Genomic DNA, 26218 nt, shown 5'->3' on the forward strand with positions numbered 1-26218 from the left:
CCATATGCTGAAGAAAGATTGGATGAAGTACAGTGTGGCTTCAGGCGAAATAGGAGCACAGTAGATCAAATATTCGTGGTACGTCAAACGATGGAAAAATTCTATGAGCATAATATAGATCTACATATGTTGTTTGTAGATTTTAGACAAGCATTTGACAGTATATACAAGGATAAGCTATATGAATACATGGAGACAATAGGAATACCACAGAAACTGATTAGGATCTTCAGAATCACTTTAGGAGAAATAAGGGCAAAGGTGATGGTGGATGGAAGAATTGGAAATGAGTTTGCTCTTAATACAGGAGTCAGACAAGGTGATGCACTCTCAGCTACTTTGTTTAATCTGGCAATTAACCAAGTCCTTGAAAAAATAATGGATACAGGAAATATTGTATATAAATCTAAACAAATTTGTGCATATGCAGATGATGTAGTGTTAATGGCCAGGAATGATAGATATTTGAAGGAAATGTTTCTTGAAATGGAGGAAGCAGGAAAACGGATGGGATTGGAGGTGAATGACAGTAAATCTAAGTATATGCATGTGACTGTTATAGAGGGCAGAAGAAGTCAAGATAATCTGACAATAAACGGCCATAATTTTGAGAATGTACGAAGTTTTGAGTATTTGGGAACCATGTTGACAAATAATAATAGAATAAGTGAGGAGATACATCGTAGAATAATAGCTGGAAACAGGGCCTATTATGCTAATCTTACATTATTTAAATCTCGTCTATTGTCTAAACCTACAAAATTCAAAATATATAAGACCCTTATTAGACCTGTAGTGACATATGGCTCAGAAGCCTGGAACCTTTTATCTGATGACGCAAATAAGTTAAAGATATTTGAAAGAAAGATTATTAGACGAATATATGGCCCAATTCAAGACCAGAATGGTTGGAGGATAAGGACGAATGCTGAAATACAAAACATACTAGACCAGGAGGATATAGTTAGATTTATTAAGGCACAGAGACTGCGATGGCTTGGCCATGTGGAAAGAATGGAGGAAGATCGAATGCCAAGAAAAGTAGTTAAATCCCGAGTAGACAAAAGACGGCGACAAGGAAGGCCCCGTAATAGATGGAGTGATGAAGTTGAAGCTGACTTGAGGGCAATGAACATCCGCCCATGGAGACCAGCCGCTCAGGATCGAAGTAGATGGCGGAATATCGTAGAAGAGGCCAAGGCTCACACTGGGCTGTAGCGCCGGATAAGTAAGTAAGTATACAGAATGAAGCGAAATTCGTGCACTCGGGCGTCACAGCGCGACTCCTCACGTGCCAGCAATAAAAAAATGTGTGTCACTAAACTTCGTCCTGCGAGTATATCCGGGAGAAAAAGGTCGTTGAAGAGTGGCAATCTGGCAACACTGTAACCACATGTAGGGTAACTACCTATGTCAGCAGTTATTAGTTGTACTGTACAGTTAGAGCAGTGGGTAGAGTTTCGGGTTAACATGCAGGAGGTCGAGGGGTCGATCCTGGGTTGAGGCGCATGTTTTTTATTTCGTAAATGTAGTCCAGGTGGTATGGCATCTGGCATCTTAATCGTCAACAGTGATTGCAGCGGGTCCTCTAGAAACAATTTGCACTTACATACTACGATCCTAGAAATGAACGAACATTCGATTTCATTGGTCAGCTTTGAAAGACGCCCTTTCCACGTCGTGGTCGTGAATTTATTCGCACCACTTCATCTACTAGGTGCGTTACAACGTGTTCAGCGTTACTAATTTTGTAAATGTATGGTAAAAATTTTAAAACAATGTAAATACCTTGGAGAAAGTATAACATACAATATGAATGAACAAATCTCTTTGACAGAGAGAACGAATAAATTATCGAGAGACCAAAAAGTAACCAGAAATACATACAACAAGAAATGTTTGTCAATAAATACAAAATTGAAACATTATAAGGCTTTAGTCCAACCTGAAATAACTTATGGATGTGAATCATTATTTAAAATAAGGCAGAATAATAGCATAGACAAGTTTTTAAAAATATAAAGAATAATAATAATAATAAAATGCATTAAAAAGAAGTACCAAAAAGAGGAGAATGGCGTATCATCCCAAAAGCAGCAATTTATCAGGAAATATAAGCTATAACGGATTTCATAAAAAAAGAATGGGATACCATTCTTTGGTCATCTGTTGAGAACACCTCGAGACAGGTTAATGCGCGGAATTTAGGAGAAGATTTGAAAAAAAAGCAACAACCTGTCTGGATAAAAGAAATAAAAGAAGACATTTCGTCAAATGGTCAATGTGCAGACAGGCGTCGTTACGATTTTATTTATGTAGATGACACACAAGCATGGGAACGTTTATAAGTGCAGACCTTCATTTCGGGATGTACTCTTCCTAAACGGTACATCATATTAACAAACGGTTTGCACCATCAGACGCCCAATTTATCGTTCTACATTTCTGGTCCTAAAACATTTTCTTATATCTCTAATATGTATGGATTAGATTGAGTTCAAATATTTGAATAGGGTGAAATTTGAGTACATTGTTAACACTTTACATTATTTTTTTGCATACTTATGTATAAGCTGGAATAATGAAATTTGGTTCCCGTACGGCCATTGGTCGTATCCATGTGCGTATCAAATATATGGATTCCACACTATTTTCGATTATTTTTATATATCACTCCCCCTCGAACCGCCCCACACTCCAAACGGGACTGAATTTGGACTTTAAAAACATTCAGATTGTTACTATTCATCTCAGCGACCCTGAAATCAATGGATTTCACACTATTTTCGATTATTTTTATATATCACTCCCCCCTCGCCCCCATTCACGAAGGGGGCTGAACTTGAACTTTAAAAAATCCGGAGTGTCATTGTACATCTCAGCGAATCTGAAAACTATGTATTCGACACTATTTTCGATTCATTTTGTATATAACCCCCCTGATCCCCCACCCCTAAGGATGCTGGGAATGGCTTACCCCCACAGTGTTCGTCTCCAGATAGTAAGTTATGGGAGTACCAAGTTTCGTTGATTTTGCTCCAGTGGTTTACGAGATGTGTCATTTACATACATACATACATACATACATACATACATACATACATACATACATACATTTATATATATATATATATATATATATATATATATATATAAAACGAAACCTTCCATACATAACATAATTTTCTACTGAACCCACGACCATCGAATTACCAGTCCGAGCTCTTACCGCTACGCCAACAAGTGCTTGGCGTGCGCTCTAACATAAGTGGTTTATACGGTGCGAGAGCCGCGTCAACATTATTATTTTTATTTTCTGTAAGCTTGGCCATCTGGAGTTCCCGCTTTGGGTACTTTCATTTCTAGCCAAGCCCTGCATGTTCTATAAATTTGAGAGAAATCGGTGGTGACGAATAGGGAATGCCCCCTTGTAAGACTCATGAAAACGATCATTGATGATAACATGCCTTATCATCCGATCTATCGAAAGGAGTAATATGGCTCTTTAGTTCAACCCGCTAACCCATCTCCAATGACAACTGTTCCACGGGACTTGGACCAAAAAGAAAACATTCGTAAGCATCTCCGTTATTGTCCCACATCCGGCATAAAATAATGGAAATAGCATATTCTTAAATATTTGTAACATAGAGTCCTTTGATAGAACTAATTTAACGAACATATATTGGGAACAATGTTTCTATAAACGCTAACTCCAAGTGATACCTTGACGTTATACCTACCTGATAACACAATCATGAATGAGTAGATTGCAAAATGCACCTGCTATTGATCTAGGTCCACTGGGACTTAGACTGTAAAGCCACCTGTTAATGATATCTCTCTTGTTCATCCTCCTATCGAAATGATGCAAATGAAAAAAACGGTTTGGAAATTGATTTCCAATAAAGGTGGTTGGTTTTCATTAAGTCTGGTCATGCATATTTTGTAACAGAGCAAACTCGCTCTTTAGACCTTCCTATAAACCTCCAGTCCATTCAAGGATTCATTGGCCCTAAAACCTACCCAAGGACAAGTAGATTCTAAATATGAAGTTTGGTAGAAATATATCCAGTAGTTTTCCAGTTAGAAGAATTCAGACAAGCAGACAAACAAACAAACAAACAAACACAAAAGCTAAAAACTATGCAGATTGTCATTATTACACTTGCAAATTTCGCCAAAATATTTAATCTACAGACACACGGTTCATCCGATTGTATTTATATAGATATATAATATGTGTGCGTGATTACCATGTATTTAATCACAATACATCGAAATCAGTTGGACTTTTCTAACGGTGTACAGGAGATAACACGGGAACATACTCTAACCCCCTTGCCATGGCTCGGAACGAGGGTGGTACACTACATCTACCAACCTCAGAATTAATTGCATCGTTATATATTTTATGGGACAGCAGAATTGTGACCTCGTTCAATAAATATTAGCTGGACTTTAAATAGCGGAATTCCAGGCGTGGCCATACTCGTACTGGCAGAACAAATTGGATTATTCCCATGTCTGTCGGGATTGTAGGTCGTTCATCTTGTGGGAGAGAGGCGGCGCAGTAAGTATCGCTGTCCCTAGGCTCCAGAGACCAGCTGATTTTCAGCAGTGTACAACAAGGTGGTCACTGTTTTAAGATGAAATACAACTATAGAAATCATCGCTCATTAACTGTGATCATTCGAGAGATGAAGAGGTTCAACCTTTTGGAGAATTAAAGAACTAAAAAACAGGGAAAGGTCATGAATAGGGCCCGAATTGCCATATGGAGGCATCAGTTTGTGACGAAACGTTCTGCCTAATTTCGTCATGATTATAAAGGTTATTTCGGTATATTTTTCGTTACTTTTATTCCATTTCGTCAATGTCCCTAAATTTTATCTCCAATTTTCGGCAATAAAAGCAAAACCAATAGATATTTGATAGCATATTTGCAGTAAAAGGTGGTATTTTATTTTTACACACGAACAAGATAGAGAGCATCATTCTTGTTCTCAAGACACACATTACATATGTGAAAGCTTGTATGTTTCAAAAAATGTTATCCCGCCACTTTGACAAGTGGGATTCAGCCCACGCGTATAATTTACACATCAGCCTAAAAAAAGAAAGAGATGCCATGAATTCCATTATTATTGGGTGTCAGATCTGTTCTCCTGTTAGACATTAAATTACAATACGTTGAAAATGATCTCTCACTATTTTCATTCCATGGAATTGCTTGTTGTACTCCTGTTGTTGTAGTTGTTGTTGGGTAGTTATGTTTTAATATTACTTTATCATCACTTGTAGTGCTAAGCTAGTAGTAAACTCAACCCATAGTATTGTAAGCCGTAGTAATAAGCACTGGAAATATTTAAGTTGTGTGTGAATTTGTATATGATGATGCTGGATTTAGAATGTTAAACTAGTAGTCTATGTCTGTCAACAGGCAGAAGAAGAAAGGAAAAATAATGCTGGAAGGTACACAGCTGGAAACAGTAGACGAATATAAATATCTTGGGTGCATCATTCCAAGTGATAACAGAATACAGCATGAGATTAACAACCGCATTCAAAAATCAGCTCAGTTTTACCATCAAGTTCGGAACCTCCTCTGGAACGAACAAGTTCCCTTAAGATCAAAGCAGATTTTATTCCAATCATACTTCACCCCCATAATAACATATGACCTAGAAACCTGCACAACAACCCAACAAGTGGATAGCAAACTACAAGCCGCAGAAATGAAGTTCCTACGAACTATGGTTCAGAAGACAAAAAGGCAGAGGGTAAGGAATAAAAGAATAAGGGAGGAAACTGGTGGGTACCCATCCCTGAATGAAAAAGTGACAAGGGCCCGTTTGAAATGGTTTGGCCATGTCAAACGAATGGACGATACAAGGACAGCAAAACAATGGCTACACACAGTCGTGGCCGGAAGACGACCGGTAGGAAGACCTAGGAAGAGGTGGCTGGACCAAGTGAAAGAGGACATAGGAACAAGAGGAGTCAGCTGGGATGTCGTCTTGAGAGAAGAGTGGTGCATGGACAGACAGAAGTGGAGAGTGCTCGTAAACCACACCCGGGCAACTGGAGTGGAATATTGATGATGATGATGAAACTAGTAGTATTTCTTGTGATATTTTCTTTCCATGGAATTGCTTGTTGTACTCCTGTTGTTGTAGTTGTTGTTGGGTAGTTATGTTTGAATATTACTTTATCATCACTTGTAATGTTAAGCTAGTAACAAGCTCAACCTATAGTGTTGTAAGCCGTAATGTTAAGCACTGCATATACTTAAGAATGTTAAACTAGCAATATTTTCTTTCCATGGAACTGCTTGTTGTACTATTGTTTTTGTTGTTGTTGTTGTTGTTGTTGGGTGATTATATTTTAACTTCACCTTATTATCACACTACTTTAAGTGACCATCGCCACCGGGATATTTCCCAGTAGGCAAGTATTTGTTAATAATAATAAAAAACAATAATACTAAATGGAATCCACAAAGCCTTCCCTGCAGCTTCCACAAAATACCCGTGTTCTGATACCAGGGAAAGAAGACAGTCGCTGCTGTACATGAACAACCAACTAGATCCCTAACACTGTGTATGGTTCAAGATATTCTGATGTCAACAATTCTCGTAGAATGGGAATCTTTGTTTATTAGATCAGAGTTCATCAGAATGTTGTAAATGATGCTTATTGGATCAAAGAGTGAACGCACATCATTTCGAAAATTATTTCGCAACTTTGCTTTAAGGTAACTAATTTCACGTTTTCAGCCAAATTTCCAACATTTCGCAAAAAATTTGCGATTTCGCGCTCTGCGAAAAACAGGTGCTTCTAGTAATTACATATTACATTCCTTTGCTTGTAGACAACTCAAAATGAAGAATGTCGGCGAATTGTGGTTCTGAAATGGTTATACCTGGGTTCATTTTACATATGTTTACATATTCGTGGAAACATTACATATATTTACATATTGTGTGAAGAATGTAACATTTTTGTTCATATCTATGCAATCATTTACAAAATTAAAATTTTGCCAGTTCGTTTAATTTACAGTAAAACAATGGTCGGATTTCATCGCATATCTACAGTATATAAATAAAATCGTAACGACCGTTTGTCTGTTCATTGACTATTTTGGCGAAATTTTCATTCAGTTATCCGTTTCAGGTTTAATAATGACCATCTGCATATCTTTTAGCGTTGGTGTCTGTTTGTCTTTTTGTATTGTCTGCTTGTCTGACTTCTTATAACTTGAAAACTACTGGGTATATTTATACCAAACTTCATATTTAGAATCCATAAATGGATAAATATTGTAGACAGAGGTGGTTTTACGGCACACCTTCAACTGTACAATCAATTAAACACATATCCCAGTGATGCCTTGTTTTGTTTTACATAACATAAGACAAAACAGCCCTACAACCAAAGGTACTCCTTCCACCCCGTCAACATCCACGCGAACCAACCACCCTCCCCATCACATTACCACAGGCTTCAGGAGTACCTCTGGCTCAACCTTCACATCACATGGCCAGTAGGTAGTAATGTTCGGTCTTTGAATGTTAAAAGCTTAGCGTAAAATCGTGAAAAATCGTATATATATTCAACTATGGCAATCCACATCACATATGAGTGTTAAGCTATTAGCCCCAGTTAAGAATTGCTGGTACATCTAATACACTGAGCGTATGTTGAACATTAAAGCTTGAAATTTTCTTCACCAAACGAAAACGAAAAATAATTCATGCAGTAGAGGATTAAGTTATAACTGGGAAACTACTCTATATATTTCTACCAAAGTCTGTACCTGTCCTTGGGTAGGTGTTAGGGTCAATATTATTTCTAAATCCCGGCTCGGTGTGCGAGTTTATAGGAAGTCGAAACAGTGATTTTACCCTCCCACAAAATATACATGACCATCCGTAATGGAAAACTACCAGCTTTAATGGAAATCAATTTCTAAAAAGTTCTTACTCATGTGCACATTTTCGATAAGAGGATTACAAGGGAGTTATCATTAATGGGCTGTTTTACGGGCTGGCACTTCATTTCAAGTTGAGTTAAATGGTTTAACTACCGGGCGAGTTGGTCGTGCGGTTACAAGCGAGCAACTGTGAGTTCGCATCCGGGAGATAGTGGGTTCGAACCCCACTGTCGGCAGTCCTGAATAAGTTTTTCCGGTGTTTCCCATTTTCACACCAGGCAAATGCTGGGGCTGTACCTTAATTAAGGCCACGGCCGCTCCTTCCAACTCCCAGGCCTTTCCTGTCCCATCGTCGCCATAAGACCTATCTGTGTCGGTGCGACGTAAAGCAAATAGCAAAAAGGAGGTTTAACTAAAGAGCTATTTTATTCTTTTCGATAGAGCAGGTAATAAGAGACAGAGTTATCGTCAACGATTGGTTTCATGAGTTTTCAGCCACAGTGCCATAACGGCTTCAGATGAACAACAATATGTAACCGAGAAATAGAGAGAATTACGCACAACTTCGGACCAGGAACTATATCGTTCAATAAACTCTGTGATCTATCCCATTCTGTCTCCACTTCGCTCAGCTTTATCGTACTTCCCTTTACTGCCACGTGGTTTAGTAGAAAAATATCAGTTTAACTCGTCATATTAAACGTTGGAATACAGGCATGTAACTTTATACAAGTTCATTAAGGAATCGTGAAATTGATTACCAATTCCCGTGCTAAGAACGGGTAGAATATATTTCACTTCCTAGAGCTGGCTTAAAATTCCTGTAAAATTCGGATATCTATCCCTTCGCCTGTGAAATAGGGGGAATATACGCACAACTTTGGACCAGGAACTATATCGTTCAATAAACTCTGTGATCTATCCCATTCTGTCTCCACTTCGCTCAGCTTTATCGTACTTCCCTTTACTGCCACGTGGTTTAGTAGAAAAATATCATGTAACTTTATACAAGTTCATTAAGGAATCGTGAAATTGATTACCAATTCCCGTGCCAAGAACGGGTAGAATATATTTCACTTCCTAGAGCTGGCTTAAAATTCCTGTAAACTTATTGATATACAAACCCCCGATAATGTTAATAAATACAGTGCGTCCGAGGGCCTCTACGGCATACAGCAGCCTTAATCCTTTCTCGGAATCTGGGATGGCTAGCTGCCCTTCATTGGTCAGAGTTTCTAACAAACTCCTAACAGTCTTGAAACGAAATGTAGGTTATTGAATTTCTCTATCTATTTGTAAGATCATTAATGCAGAACAAGAAGAGCCTCCGGAATATATTTTACCCAGCTAGATTTTTCTTTTAAAATATGCACCTGTGATTTCCTGCGATGTTGAACAGTCCTTTATATCTTACAAGATAATTTTATCGGGTCAGCGCCAAACCACCACAATGTTAAACATGGACATGTACACTCATGTTGATAAAAACCAGAACACCTTGAAAGGCTAGCGATGGGGAGTTCATATTAACAGGACATGTGAGTTAGTATGTTCTGAAGAAATTATTAGCATTTGAACCATGTCAGCCCTCAGGTTCAAGGTCCACATCGATACTTCTGCGCACCACCACCGACTGGTAAAATGTGCCTGCGGCTCTCGTTGTCGCTATAAACCGAAGGTAATAGATCATTGTGATATAAGCAGACATGCAGGATACCTTGCAGACGTATGCGAGAATCGCACCGTCAAATGAGTGAGTTTAAAAGGGGCTGCATTATTGGCATAAGAGAACGTGATGCATCCATCCGGGAAACTGCTGCTCTTGTGGAACGAGTGTATCGGCAGTAGAACGGATGTGTACAGAATGATTCACAGAAAGCCGTAGAACACGACGAGATATATCTGGTCGCAACATCTAGACACCTTTTTTCGAGAGATGATGATGATTATATGCTATCTCTCGCTGACGAGTATGATTGTCTTTCTCGGATGTTACTGGTAAGTTTGATGAGTTCTTAAGTGACTGTGGAGGCCAGTTCTCGAGCCAAAAATTCTTCCATAGCGGTGGCAAGCATTGCCAGTGTTGAGATACAGCTGTTGAGGGTTATTCATCCTGAGGAACGCCCGCCCTTTCCCAACAATTCTCTTCTCAGTTTCAAATCTCCGGCGTTGTTGTTCGAAGATCTTAGGACCCTCGTAGATAAGGCGACGCCATACCAGGCGGTTAGTTGCGTTTTTTTTCGCAGTTAGTGATCTTCATGTCTGTCTTTAGTACGTCCCTGAAACTTTCTTGCTGTCCACCCTGGTGTCGACGGCCACCCTTCAGTTGAGCATACATAATTTGCTTTGGGAGGCGAAAATAAGGCATACGAACGACATGACCTGTGCAATGAAGTTGATGTTTTATGATCATAGCCTCAATGCTGTTGGTACAGCCTTCTTCCAAGACGCTGATGTTAGTTCGATGATCTTGTCATTTAACTCTAAGGATCCTCCTCAGACAGGACTGATGATATTTCTCCAGGCATTTTATGTGCCTCGTGTAAGAGGCCCAAGTTTCGAACACAGTTTAGCGTGATATAGAACATATAAAGGAACTAACTTCTAACATTGCTGACTGAGTGTCTCTTACACGTTTCCTGTTTATCAGAACTATTACCTTACGGTCAGTCTCTGTCTCATTATTTCATTATTTCAGGTAGAAACATGCTAATATTCTGACGAGTCTTAACTGACGCTTACAGTTTAGAGAATACTCAAAGTTTCATGCAGATAATTGGGAATATATGTCTGTGTGAGTACTTTTATTTTTATACAAGAAAAATATCGGGATTATGAGGAGGGAAACTACAACTAATAAATACGGACGATGACGAGCTCAGAAAGGAAGAGAATACAAGTTTTTGAAATGTGGTATTACAGAAGAATGCCCAAGGTGAGATGGATAGATCGAATCACAAATGAAGAAATATGGAACAGAATTGGTGAGAGGAGATCGATGTGGTTAAATTTGACCACAAGAAGAGATTGATAGGACACATCTCAAGACAACCAGGACTTGTTCAGTTGATTTTTGAGGGAAGTGTAGGTGGTAAGAGCGGTAGGGGCAGAGTAAGGTAAGAATATAACAAGCAGATTAGAGCAGATATAAGATGCAGCACGTACATAGAAATGAGAAGGTTAGCACAGAATAGGGTGGCATGTAGCGCTGCATCAAACCAGTCTATGGACTGATGACTCAAACAAAATTCTGACAACAATGTTGTTGGTTCTACCTACGTCCTTCTAACTGCATTTTCATGATTTTTGGAGACGCCGAGGCGCCAGAATTTTGTCCCACAGGAGTTCTTTTTCGTTGCGGTAAATCTACCACCGGACTGAGCCAGGATCGAACCTGCCAAGGTGAGTTCAGAAGAACAGCGCTCTACCGCTAGAGCTACCAAATACGGCTTCTTATTCTAAAAGAATAAGATCCGTTTGGTTGACTTAACAGGGCTCATTCCTGTCACGTGACCGTACACAGAAAACAATTCGTCTCTTCCACATCGTATTGTTTATCATTTTGGTTGTGCCGTCTCATTGTTGTCTTTGATGGGGTCCATAATTTTCCACAACATCTTACTTTTTCTTTCTTTCTGTCTTTCTTTCTTTCTGTCTTTGATCTCAAGTTCCATGATTATTATTACTATTATTAACATCATCATCATTATCGATGGTATGTTATTTCTACTGTGAGTGAACCCTCCACACGAAGTCGATGATTTTGATTTCCCAGGCTAAGTTAGGTGTGAAGAAGAACCTAGCCTGGGATAAACAAACAGCCAGATAGACAGGTAAGTGAAAGACGTTATGAATACCTTTCATTGGAGATTACGGAGCCTAGAAATGGAAAATGAATTTAATTGCTTCACGGACAATGGTTCGTTATTCCAGCATTCACGCCATTGAAGATAAAATGACGGGTGGATATCAAGAACTGATTCGTAAACTCGGGCCAGCGTTCTGCACAATGGAGATTAGTTGTCCCCTCAGTACACCTTTAGTCGTGCTAGAACTCTGTACGACCGAGCGTGATCAATGCACCCTGGGGTATCCGATAGCGGAGAGTCAACACTCAGAAATGAGAATCGGTATTGTGCGCTGTTATTTGTGGAGCAGCCTGACGCGTAGACAACCAGCCAGGCATTACTGTCGACCGGGCTGCGCAAACAATGCTGAAAGAACATCAGCTGTCGGACAGCACGCTGGCAATTGGATTGCGACTACGTTTCTTAGAGAATCGAGCTGCAGAAGCGGAATCAATTTTAATTAATGATAAAGCAAAAGCATAGAAAATATGATGAAACAACGTAGAAGATGTATCGCAAATAGATTATAAGGTACCGGTATATGTATTTCATTTATCTAATATGATCCAAAATGGGGTGGCCAAAAATAATAATAATAAAAAAATTAATAATAATATAGTTTTTTTAAGTCAAACTAGAATTCGTATCCTAATACTAATAATAAAAGTTAATGATTGCCTTGAATTCCGTGCAAATTATTTCTTAATTATTTTCCTAGTGGCTTTACGTCGCACCGACACAGACAGGTCTTATGGCGACGATGGGATAGGAAAGACCTAGGAGTTGTAAGGAAGCGGCCGTGGCCTTAATTAAGGTACAGCCCCAGCATTTGTCTGGTGTGAACATGGGAAACCATGGAAAACCATCTTCAGGGCTGCGGACAGTGGGATTCGAACCCACTATCTCCCGGATGCAAGCTCACAGCCGCGTGTCTCTAACCGCACAGCCAACTTGCTCTGTCAAATTATTTCTGAGAAGGGCTACAGACTAATGCATTCTTGCACTCACAATAATATCTTGAACGCGTTTTGTCTAATGTATACGATGTTTCGTTAACAAATCGATCCGCTAGTACCGGAAATGAGACAAATCGATCCTTGATTTGAAAATTAGCTGTCAAGTATGGTATACTATACTTGGCTAAAAAATTACAGTATCTTCACTTCTCTGCCTTAACATAATCTTGTTTTAGCGTCTGACATTTCGGAGCGAAATATTTGATCAATAACTTCTTCAATCTTCTTCCGAAGATTGATGATAATGTTGACTGTTGTCTGTTGTGTCCATTGTCATCCGTACAATGTAACCCTTAATAGACTTCCAATATATTACTGCGTATGGTGTTGCACTTCTGAAATCCGACCCTTCTCCCCTGGACTTCCAAGCACACGGGAAGAGTTCCGTACCCACCAAACCCACCGCTGTGTTTGCAGTGGCTTGGTGGAGTGTCCAGGAAGAGATCGTTAACGCACGTCTACGGCATTCGTCTATAAAATATCCCTACTTTCAGGTATTCAGAGCTTGAAAGACCTCCCCCTTTTACAAACTATTTGTACTGAAAGATGGAATTTGTAAAAAATGTTAGATATACTACACTAGTGAAAGCATACGTTATCACCGAGATATCTCCCAAATACGATGTACTTGTTAATACTACTACTACTACTACTACTAATAATAATAATAATAATACGTATTAATAATAATAATAATAATAATAATAATAATAATAAATACACAAAATGGAAACACGTATCGCGCAACGATGAATATATACAACAAAAACTCAGTATCCAGGAATGCTAAATGGAGACTACAAAACTGTAATCCTTCCAGCAGCTACATATGCAACAGCGGGTTTGAATACCTTCTCAGATAGGAGAATAAGCAACACAGAAAATATAATCCTAAGGGAAATTGTGGAACTTCTGTGAAGGACAAACTGATTCAATCTAGGTCGTTAAAACGCAAGTGAATCGGACATGTCATGAAAAGTCCAGGTGACAGGTGGAGTAAGATGGTCACGGAGACGCAAGTTAAGGGAGGAAAGAAGATGATATAATGACGTGGATATCCACGCAGGATCATCATAACCAACAGCATCCTGAGATAGAGTTCAATGAATAAAACCGGGAAAGGCCTTTGCCTAGCAGTGAGACAGTCAGACTCGTTGGCTGAATGGTCAGCGTACTGGCCTTCGGTTCAGAGGGTCCCGGTTTCGATTCTCGGTTGGGTCGGGTATTTTAACCTTCATTGGTTAATTCCAAAGGCCCGGGGGCTGGGTGTTTGTGCTGCCCCCATCATCCCTGCAACTCACACACCACACATAACACTATCCTCCACCACAATAACACTCAGTTACCTACACATGGCAGATGCCGCCCACCCTCATCGGAGGGTCTGCCTTACAAGGGCTGCACTCGGCTAGAAATATCCACACGAAATTTATTAGCAGTGAGACAGATGATTGTGATTATTACTGCTTTAAGCGGAAGAACAATTGGGCAACAATGCTCTATTCACACTAATGAGAGGGGAAAAATGGAAGGGGTCCGAAACTTCGAAAAATGAAGATATCGGCCAAAGAAAGGGAAGAGCCTCGAAGGGCGTGTCCCTAGGCCTCGCCATCCTAATACCGTTGGGATCAGACCAAGGGAGGTCGAATAGGTTAGATGAATGTAAGGAGTCTGGCTCAAGTAAGTGAAAACTTTGCCAGAACTCAGCTCAGGGCCCTTGATTGCCAACCCACGCTGCCAAGTTAAGAGCACCTGAAGCCCTTTCAGTCGCCTCTTACGACAGTCAGGGATACCGTGGATGTTATGCTACGACCCCCACCCATAAAGGGTCAGCAGTGGAAAACCAATGGGTAACAACAAAAAACTTTGAGACAATTTTGAGGACGATCAAAAATATTTCTTTCAACTGGAAATGTCGTATTCCTGTTCCAACGCTTCAGTGTTTTATGACAGCCAGTTGAACGTAGAACCAGTGATGGTACGTGCTAAAATTCAACTATGTACTACAATTCTTGTCTTCTGGTATTGTGACTGATAGGAAAACGTGTGATCTATCGCCACGCATGTCCATACGCAGTGGAGGATTCCTGTGTGATGTCCAACTTCTCCTGAGAATTTCAGCATGCGTTGAAGCGGCTACTTCACTTCAGGAAATTCCGTCACATTCATAATGCGCACAACAAAGGGAGTAAAGTATTGTTCTATGAGATAGTATTACCAGTGCGATAAATCTCATTAATACATACGACGCAGCCACCATTACGTATAACTGCGGTAGACCTATCAGTCTCCTGGCTAAGGCTTCAAAGTCCAGCACGGCACAAGTGTTCACATTAGCTAGGGCAACACTTCTCAGGTAGAATTCCCTTTGTTAAATTTGGACAAGTTTATAAAGGTTTCAGTGCTCGTGTGCTGGAGTTTGCTGTGAGTACAGAGAAGCCCTCCAGAGTCCACTAATTGCCTCTGGGAGCGGTAAACTCATTTACAGAGCGTCCTGTCGACAGAGAACCACATCTACCTGGCTAGGTATTACAAACAGCCAGACGGGTTTGTTGACAACGCGCTCTTCTACGATATGAAATTATAGTGCAAATGTTGACAGTGTCATATATTAGGGAACTCCTTCTGCAAAACTTTTCACATCCATCATTTCTTTTCGTGGTATTATGTTCTTTACTATTTAGGGTATAATTTCTGTAACTTATACTTTTCACGTATGTTCTAATGCCTAGATATGATGACATTTTATTTGCGGTCGTGTTTTATTCATGCGCGTGGTGTTTGTTCGGAGGTGAAGATCATTTCGGGAGTATACAGTACGTGTTATAGGTCCAGTCTAATGACCCCATGTTGTGCAGTGTGATGGTGATGAGGTTGGGAGAGTCTGAAACTCAGCGTCGGCGTACAGCCTACTCTGTGGGAAAACACCAAGGCGTCTGCTCGACGCTCAACGTCCCCACCCGTTGGACGATTCAGCGCCATATGCCGTCACTCCACATGAGCACTGTGGAAAGGTTTCGAATTGAAGACCTGCTCAGAATAAGGATGTAGGTAACCAACAAATCACTAATTTTTCAGGAGAGAGGTAAATTATTTTTGGGGTTTATTTCATGGTAGCCAACGGCCGTAGCTGTGTTGAAACACCGCATCCCGTGAGATCTCCGAAGTTAAGCAACATTGGGCGTGGTCAGGAGTTGGATGGGTTGCCACGCGCTGTTGGTGGGGGTAAGGGAATGGAGGAGCGGAAAGGAACTGGCCACCCTACCGCACGTAACTCCGGCTCAGGAACACCTTTGCGGAGGTTCGGACCTGTCTTCGGGCAGAATAACCCTTACCTTACCTTACCTTTCATGGTATACACTTTTTATAGTCAATATTTCCGGATTCATTCGGACCAAGGCCCCATAGAACATTTATCTTTTCCTGAAGGTATCTGATTATTATATATATATATATATATATATATATATATATATATAATTCGCTAGGGCCATCAAAGACCACGTTAAGTCTTCTTGCATTTGACACTGAACTTGGCCTTCTTTAGAGTCCAAATTTACCTCATTCTTTGTGAGTGGGCCTGCTTATGCTCCTCCGTCCAAAGGGCACCGCGTCTTCTCTTCGGTTGCTCGTCTCGGTTTAGCCCGTTCGTCAATATTTTCTTGCGGAAGCGATCTCTGTTAAGGGCATCTTCAGCTGAGATATGTAGCATTTGCAGGTCTTCTTTGGTATTTCTAAACCAGGGAATTGTGGTTTCGGGTTTGAATAAAAAAAGTGAAAGATCTCTTTAGTTAACTTTCTTCCGTCCATTCTTTCCAGATGACCGTAAAATCGTGACCGTCTTTTTCGGATTGTGCCAGTAATTTTCTATATTTTGCTGTAGAACTCCTCGTTGGATCTCTTTTGATAGATTCCTTTTCTGTACTTTGATCCCAAGATTCCTCTCACAATTTTGCGCTCTTTTTTTCTCCAGTTCTTCAAGGAGTCCTTTGTTCGCATTTAGAGACAGGGTTTCGGCTGCATATAAAACTACTGGCTTCAGAACTGTTTCATAGTGACGTATGTTGGTGTTTTGGGAAAGGTATTTTTTATTGTAGATTGTTTGGTAGGCTGTTTCCAGTTTGCGTACTCGCTCCTCAAGTGCTTCTTTGTCCAGTCCATTTTTCATGATGATCTCACCCAGGTTATTATTACTATTCTTCTTCTTGCGTTCCGGCCTTCTAAGGACCACGTTTCAATTTCAATTCTTCCTCCTTAGTTCTTTCCTTTTCTTCCAGTATTCTTTCATTGTTTCACTGTGCTTCCTTTTCCTGTCGTCAGTCCACTTTGTGCCTGTTTTCTTTTCCTTCCTCGCTTGGAATTCTTCCATTTGTAAGACTTTCTTCCTAAAAATCTTTCTTTTCCAATAATAATTCTTCTCGTATGTTGTTCCTTTCCAGGTCTTTCTTGACTTCTTTTTCAATAATACTATTATTATTATTATTATTATTATTATTATTATTATTATTATTAATCGTTTGTATCGGCCTACTAAGGACCTCTTCTCTGGGATTTGATCTTTTCCTACCGGACGAGTTGGCCGTGCGTTTAGGAGCGCGTGGCTGTGAGCTTGCATCCGGGAGATAGTGGGTTCGAATCCCACTGTCGGCAGCCCCAAAGATGGTTTTCCGTGGTTTCCCATTTTCAAACCAAGCAAATGCTGGGGCTTTACCTTAATTAAGGCACGGCCGCTTCCTTTCAACTCCTAGGCCTTTCCTGTCCCATCGTCGCCTTAAGACCTATCTGTGTCGGTGCGACGTAATACCACGAGCAAAAAAAGTTGTGACTCGATCTATCCATCTCACCTTCAGCATTCTTCTGTAACACCACATTTCAAAAACTCCTATTCTCTTTCTTTCTGAGCTAGTTATCGTCCAAGTTTCACATCCATATTATTATTATGACATGTTATTATTATTATTATTATTATTATTATTATTATTATTAGAATAATGAAATGTTCCGGACAGTATCAATGGAATCAAACATTTCTAAAGCAGACGTCTGTCTGACATGTGATCTGAGTAATGACATTCATTTCCTGACCTACTTTCTAAACTGATTAATGATACGGCAATGACCATAGATTATTAGATATTTCATAAGATGATATTTAGACACCCTGTGTTGGATATTACATGAAAAATGACATCCGGTCTTGTCCTCTTTCCATTATCGAACTGATCGAGCTTTTCCACCGAGGCTGGTGTGGAAATCGCAAACCCTCACGGCGAGGACACTCACCCTCTGTGGTTCACAGCAGTGTAAACTGCTTTTGAAGTTGCCGTTGAATATCAAAGATTGATGCTTCATCTATTATTGTTCGTCCGCCGCTATTCGTGACTTCCAGCCTGAAACGTCAAGCGAACTGGAAACACCTTGAGGCTTCCACGGAAGAAAAACAGATGGCTTATTGGAAATCAATGACTGACAAATTAGAACAAAGACACAGGGATCTGCCTCAAGGTACCTCGAGTTGTATAGTTTAAAGTCCTTGGGTACAATCACAGTCCTTATTCACCGCCGTAATGTAGAAAGCCTGTTTAAGTAAGTAGTGGGTAGAGTTACGCAACCGAGGAGGAGGTGAGGTCAGCGGGAAATGGGAATCGCAACGGCACAACTCTCCACAATGTAGAGTTAATAGAAAAGTGGACAGCAATTTAAAATGAACAATAGCGGGGAATTATCTGCCTACAGCTGCATAAACCTTGCATTGCAGTGTACAGTCCAAAGAACGTAGAAAGAAAAGTAAGACTATTTGCAGAATAGGTCACACTGTCCTTCAATTACTTCTCGATTCAATTCTTCCAAGCAAAAGGCCATGTGGAGCGATACTTTTACGTTGCTACACTCTTTTCATAATCCTAGTCAATAATATGCACATTAGTCACACCATGTCTTCTTGATTGACATGACCACAAAGTAGTAACTTTATAAATGAATTCGTGCATTTATGAATTAATTGATTACATTGTTAAGTCACATCCCTCCGCCAAATCTGAGGCGGAAACAAGCTCTTCTCAGCGAGTCTAATTAAATCTTTACATCGCCTTCTTTACCACTGTATCAGGAATTCTGCCATCCGCCACAGCAACGATTGCGATCAAGAATACCAGCAGGTGTCATTGCAGGGAAATTTACTGCGGATAGATTTAATTTAAATAGTAGTTGTAAGGAGGAGTGGTCGTTTAATTCATTAGGAACAAGTGCCCACCGCCTTGATCCCACTAAGAAGCCAAAAAGTGTCGACCTACCAAGGTACGTTTAGTGTCGTCTCAGCAGAGTAAGGACTGAACGTGGATGCTGTAACTACTTGGATCAGCTCACCAGTGTGCGAATGCAGTTTAGAAGAACAGATGATTGAACAGCTCGTCCAACGCTGCTCTCTTCGTTCATACTCTGGATCCCGATGACGTGTTCACTCTCTCTCCAAATTTAATTAATTGACTGGAAAACTCGGGCTTTAAAAGTCTAATTTTGTAATGTTTTAATTGTATATAGTTTGTAATCACCATACGATTATATAATAAATTAATTAATTTTGAATATACGATCATTTTAAAACATGAAAAGCTACTCATTATATCACTTGTTCTCAAAGGTGTTGTTGTGTTGTTTGAGTCATCAGTCCATAGACTGGTTTGATGCAGCGCTCCATGCCACCCTATCCTGTGCTGACCTTTTCATTTCTACGTAACTATTGCATCCTACATCTGCTCTAATCTGTTTGTCATATTCATACCTTGGTCTACCCCTACCGTTCTTGCCACCTACACTTCCTTCAAAAACCAACTGAACAAGTCCTGGGTGTCTTAAGATGTGTCCTATCATTCTATCTCTTCTTCTCGTCAAATTTAGCCAAATCGATCTCCTCTCACCAATTCGATTCAGTATCTCTTCATTCGTGATTCGATCTATCCATCTCACCTTCAGCATTCTTCTGTAACACCACATTTCAAAAGCTTCTATTCTGAAAAGTATTCTCCCGAAATTTCCAAGGCTTTGTGATGCATTCACTGTTTTTTTTTTGCTAGTTGTTTTACGTCGCACCGACACAGATAGGTCTTATGGCGACGATGGGAGAGGAAAGGCCTAGGAGTTGGAAGGAAGCGGCCGTGGCCTTAGTTAAGGTACAGCCCCAGCATTTGCCTGGTGTGAAAATGGGAAGCCACGGAAAACCATCTTCAGGGGATCGAACCCACGATCTCCCGGATGCAGGCTCACAGCCGCGCGCCTCTACGCGCACGGCCAACTCGCCCGGTGCATTCACTGTTCAACGAAAGTTGGCGATCATAAATTTGTAATTTTTCTTATGAAAAAGAGATTATATGTGTTGTTGGTACCAATCTCGCACGTTACACAGCCAAGATATCCTTTGTCTGCTACGTTTGTGCGCGCCATCAATTTTCCCTTGCAGAAACATTTGCAAATGTTTATACTTCTTGCCAGGCATGATGTGCCCGAAGTTCTCTAACTCCCGCTTCTTAATTGTCAGCAGAACTTCCGTCATTGTATTCACACACTTCAAGAAGTTAGTATATGTAATCCTTTTCATCCATGACACATGAAGCATTCGTGAAAAATGAAAACCTACAACCTGTTTTCCAGTCAATGACCGGGTCAGGGATGAGATGAATGAAGCTCCCAACTTGCGGCGAGGATAGGAATTGTGCCGGCTGACGAGGCCTGTCGCACTCTTCTGGGGCAATGATTAATGACTGACAGATGAAATGAAATAATAGTGGAGAGTGTTGCTGGAATGAAAAATGACAGGGAAAACCGGAATACCCGGAGAGAAGCCTGTCCCGCCTCCTTTTTGCCCAGCACAAATCTCACATGGAGTGACCGGGATTTGAACCACGGTATCCAGCGGTGAGATGACGGCGTCCTGGCGCCTGAGCCACGCTGGCTCACACGAAGCATTCGTCGATAGGGTTATACTTCAAATGCCTCTAATCGCTTTCACAAGTTTGAATAGTGTCCATCCGTCCACCTTACATACCATAAAAGAGTGTTGAAAACACAATGTAACAACATGCGAAGCTTGAGCTCATTGCTGAGATGCTTATTGGTCAATAACTTCTGAAATTTGTCCGAGCCTGTTCGATTCTAGCTCGGATTTCTTGTGAGAATTCCCATTGAGAATTTAGAAGACATCCAAGGTATCTGTAGGTTTTAACACATTCATTGTTTTCATCAGCCTTTTCTAAATGTGCGTGAATAGATTGATCTTTATGGACTGGCAAAAAGTCCTTTCTTTGTGTTTATTGATAGGCCATATCTAGTACATACCACATGTTTCTCATTCAGTAGATTTTGTAGATCTTTTATACTTTCAGATAAAAGCACTGTTTTGTCTGCGTATCCGATATTATTGATACATTCTCCATTCACACAGATTCCGATATCCGCATGCTAATCAACTGCTTCTACTAAAAACATCTCATAACAGACATAATGGAGGGCCTATATACAACATATCCATGTCTAAGACATCTACAAGTTTCATCTTTTTCTGATGAAGTAAACATTACTCGATACATAACTCAAGAAAGAAACAAGAGAAAAATAGACCTTTTCAATAGGTTGAAAATATTCGTTTTGTAAGGAACTATCTTACCGATCCGTCGTTGATGGTAGCCGTGAAGATGGTTTCCCGTGGTTTCCCATTTTCTAACTAAGTAAATGTATCTTAATTAAAGCCACAGGTGCTTCCTTTCCACTCCTAGTCCTCTCTTAAACCATTGTCGCTATAAGACCTATCTGTGTCGGTGCGACGTAAAACAAAATGTGTATAATAATAATAATAATAATAATAATAATAATAATAATAATAATAATAATAATAATAATAATAATAATAATAATAATAAAATCTGCTGGACAGTGAGAATCAAGTTGCTGAGGGTTGGATGCCATCCCTTCGTCTAGCAGATGTTTTGCCGACACTTGTTGACTCCTGGTGTCTCTACTCCATCAGAGCCGCGGCCCATTTTGAAATGCTCCCCGCTACGTGTCTGCCCAACTCCATCAGCTCCATCACTGGTGTCCTTCTCCTGAGCTCCCTACCGGGCGAGTTGACCGTGCGGTTAGGGGCGCGCAGCTGTGAGCTTGCATCCGGGAGATAGTGGGTTCGAATCCCACTATCGGCATCCCGTGGTTTCCCATTTTCACACCAGGCATGCTGGGGCTGTACCTTAATAAGGCCACGGCCGCTTCCTTCCAACGCCTAGCCCTTTCCTATCCTATCGTCGCCATCAGACCTATCTGTGTCGGTGCGACGTAAAGCCACTAGCCTGAGCTCCCTGCTCTCTCATACTCGTTTCAAGCACAGAACACACCATCGCCGTAAAGTGGCACACCCAGGGGTTACCTCCACTCACCATACCATCCTGAAAGTCGTACTTTTAGGCAGTAATATGTTGGAATGCAAGCTAATTTGTTATTAGGAAGTCTCATCGAGCCCGCTCTTCCATCATGTAACAAGAGTGGTAGTTCTGATAGACCGTATCCCTATATGTTTATACAAATCTCATAGCACAACCGTTGTGCAGTATTTCAGTAAGTTTGCACATTAAGCTATCACTGCTTAAATCCAGGCTGTAGTCATGACCTTCATCAGTGTAACGTATCATTCTCTAGGCCTTTTGACAAGTCCTTGGGCAACCTGCGCGCACTGACTTCACAAAATCCCAATTTGTTATGCACAATATCGCACGCAGCCCCTTACGAAATGTGTGCAATTCTTCCAAGGTTCCCAAAAGCATCTGTCAGTCGTTTCGAACCGTCCCCTCAGTGTCTGACAGTTGGTGGCGAACAGTCACAGGTCTGTCATCGGGAAGGTTTTAAGCTGCTCCCTTCAAAGAATGTGCACCATCTGAAGGTGTTTCTGGCTATCCTGACAATCACCACTAAACACTTCCAGACTCACTATCCCTCGTTTGTTTACTGTGATATATACAGGGTCTCTCGTACAAACTAAGGCCGTCCAAGCGGCGCGTTTACTCTGCGACACGTAAGCTGCAGTATGCGAGGCGCGCGCATAGTCGTTGACCTTGCAAGCAGCCTGCACGTGTTCGACCTGGCAAGCATCAGTCGCCAGTCAGAATCTCAGCTAAGAAGGAGGTGCAGATTGGAATGGAATAGAGTTGGAAATGGCTGTGGAAGAAATTGAAGGAACTAACTAGGAAATTGAATCTATCAAAGAAGGCAGCTAAGGATAACATGTGTTAGGCCCCTTTAACCAACAAGCAACAACAACAACAAGCAAGGATAACATGATGGCAAGCATAATTGGCATTCATACAAATTTTAGTGAAAAATGGAAGGGTATGTATAGGTATTTTAGGGCAGCAACAGGTTCCAAGAAGGACATTCCAGGAATAATTAATGAACAAGTGGAGTGTGTATGTGAGGATCTTCAAAAGGCAAAAGTATTCAGTCACCAGTATGTAAAGATTGTTGGTTACAAGGTTAACGTCCAGATAGAGGAGGAGACTAATACTAAAGAAGTATTAAAATTTACATATGATAACAATGACATTTACAGTAAGATACAAAAGTTGAAAAATAGAAAGGCGGCTGGAATTAATAAGGTTTCTGGGGATATACTAAAGACAATGGGTTGGGATATAGTACCATATCTGAAGTACTTATTTGATTATTGTTTGGTTGAAGGACCTATACTAAATGATTGGAGAGTTGTCATAGTAGCCCCTGTGTATAAAGGAAAGGGTGATAGACATAAAGCTGAAAATTACAGGCCGGTCAGTTTGACATGGGTTGCATGTAAGCATTGGGAAAGCATTCTTTCTGATTATATTAGACATGTTTGCGAAATTAACAACTGGCTCGATAGAAGACAATTCGGTTTTAGGAAAGGTTATTCCACTGAAGCTCAACTTGTAGGATTCCAGCAAGATATAGCAGATATCCTGGATTCTGGAGGTCAAATGGACTGTATCGCGATTGACCTGTCTAAAGCATTTGATAGGGTGGATCATGGGAGACTACTGGCAAAAATGAGTGCAATTGGACTAGACAAAAGAGTGATTGAATAGGTTGCTATATTTCTAGAAAATAGATCTCAGAGAATTAGAGAATTAGAGAATTAGAGTAATTATTAAGAGGGGAATTCCTCAAGGCAGTATTATTGGACCTTTATGTTTTCTTATATATATATAAAAATGATATGAGTAAAGGAGTGGAATCAGAAGTAAGGCTTTTTGCGGATGATGTTATTCTGTACAGAGTAATACAAGATTGTGAGCAACTGCAACGTGACCTCGATAATGTTGTGAGATGGACAGCAGGTAATGGTATGTTGATAAACGGGGTTAAAAGTCAGGTTGTGAGTTTCACAAATAGGAAAAGTCCTCTCAGTTTTAATTACTGCGCTGATATAAGGAAAGATCTTGATTGGGGTAATCACATAAATGGAATTGTAAATAAAGGCTACAGATCTCTGCACATGGTTATGAGGGTGTTTAGGGGTTGTAGTAAGGATGTAAAGGAGACGGCATGTAAGTCTCTGGTAAGACCCCAACTAGAGTATTGTTCCAGTGTATGGGACGCTCACCAGGATTACCTGATTCAAGAACTAGAAAAAATCCAAAGAAAAGCAACTCGATTTGTTCTGAGTGATTTCCGACAAAAGAGTAGCGTTACAAAATTGTTGCAAAGTTTGGGCTGGAAAGAATTGGGAAAAAGAAGACGAGCTGCTCGACTAAGTGGTATGTTCCGAGCTGTCAGCGGAGAGATGGCGTGGAATGATATTAGTAAACGAATAAGTTTGAGTGGCGTCTTTAAAAGTGGGAAAGATCACAACATGAAGATTAAGTTGGAATTCAAGAGGACAAATTGGGGAAAATATTCATTTATAGGAAAGGGAGTTAGGGATTGGAATAAGTTACCAAGGGAGATGTTCAATAAATTTCCAAATTTCTTTGAAATCATTTTAAAAAGGCTAGGAAAACAACAGATACGGAATCTGCCACCTGGGTGACTGCCGTAAATGCAGATCGGTATTGATTGATTGATTGATTGATTGATTGATTGATTGATTGATTGATTGATTGATTGATTGATTGATTGATTGATTGATTGATTGATTGATTGATTGATTGATTGATTGATTGATTGATTGATTGATTGATTGATTGATTGATTGATTGATTGATTGATTGATTGATTGATTGATTGATTGATTGATTGATTGATTGATTGATTGATTGATTGATTGATTGATTGATTGATTGATTGATTGATTGATTAGTGAGACAGTTATCAATGAAACACCGTATTATCGTATATAAAAGTTCATCAGTTCAGCTTAAGCCACGAAGGAGAGCGGACGCATGAGTAGAGAGCTCATAGCAAACAAAAAATCTAATTTGTTCGTTTACTAACAAATTTCTCCATCTTTTTTTAAGAATTTATGTTACAATCACTGTACTTTTTTATATCTGATTTATTAGCAGGTCGAGGAGTGTTGGCGTACCGTGCAATCTTCTGCTAGGGTGCTCGAATATGCAGACTCTAAGTTTGTCCACCCCTGCTCTTGTCATCGTAGCGTTTGTGCATGAATTACTGAGGCCGAGACGTCATCTACCATCAACGAGAATAGAGTTTTAGATGTCAAAACAGAGTTTTTCTATGTCGAACATATTTTACTGCACAACCAAGTTAATGGTGTAAATTGAGTTCGTGCCACTTGGATGACAGGCGAGCTCAGTGAAATTTAAGAGCGGAAATGTTTTGTAATCAGCGTTGACACTGCGGTGTTATGAGCATTACGTTCTGGTTTAGAGAGGTCACTAGCGATACTCACTTCCCCAATCCTTCTTAAGAAATGCGGGCTTGATAGCAAAGTTTATTATCCATCATTTGTAGCAAACATTACGGAAGAGATTATAACATCATTCCAGTGACGTAAAACTAGACATTAGCCGCCTAATGACTGTAAAGGCTAGAAAATGCTCGGACAGCATGACATTTAAGACATTAACGCGTTCTAACTGGGTGTTCATTATCCACACATGATCGATATGCACTCTAATTTTTCTCATACCATGACATAATTGCTTTCTTTCCGCACTCGTCTCTAATAATTGATTGAATACCGATTCACAATAATGTAAAAAATGATAGTCAGACATATTATGAATCAGGGAACAACAACTTAACCTTGTTGAATATTGTTTCTCCACCTGGTTGCAGAACTGTGATTCCGTACCCATCGACACCAATAATCTTGCCGCTGCATTGCCAGCTCAGGTAATCTGCCATCATCACCCTGTTGAATAATGTATAAATTAATTCATTTCCGGCAGATAAACATCACATATATCATCAAGTTTTGTTTCTTCTTCTTCTAC

The sequence above is a fragment of the Anabrus simplex genome, chromosome 8 (assembly GCF_040414725.1).
Source record: "Anabrus simplex isolate iqAnaSimp1 chromosome 8, ASM4041472v1, whole genome shotgun sequence".
Lineage (NCBI taxonomy): Eukaryota > Metazoa > Arthropoda > Insecta > Orthoptera > Tettigoniidae > Anabrus > Anabrus simplex.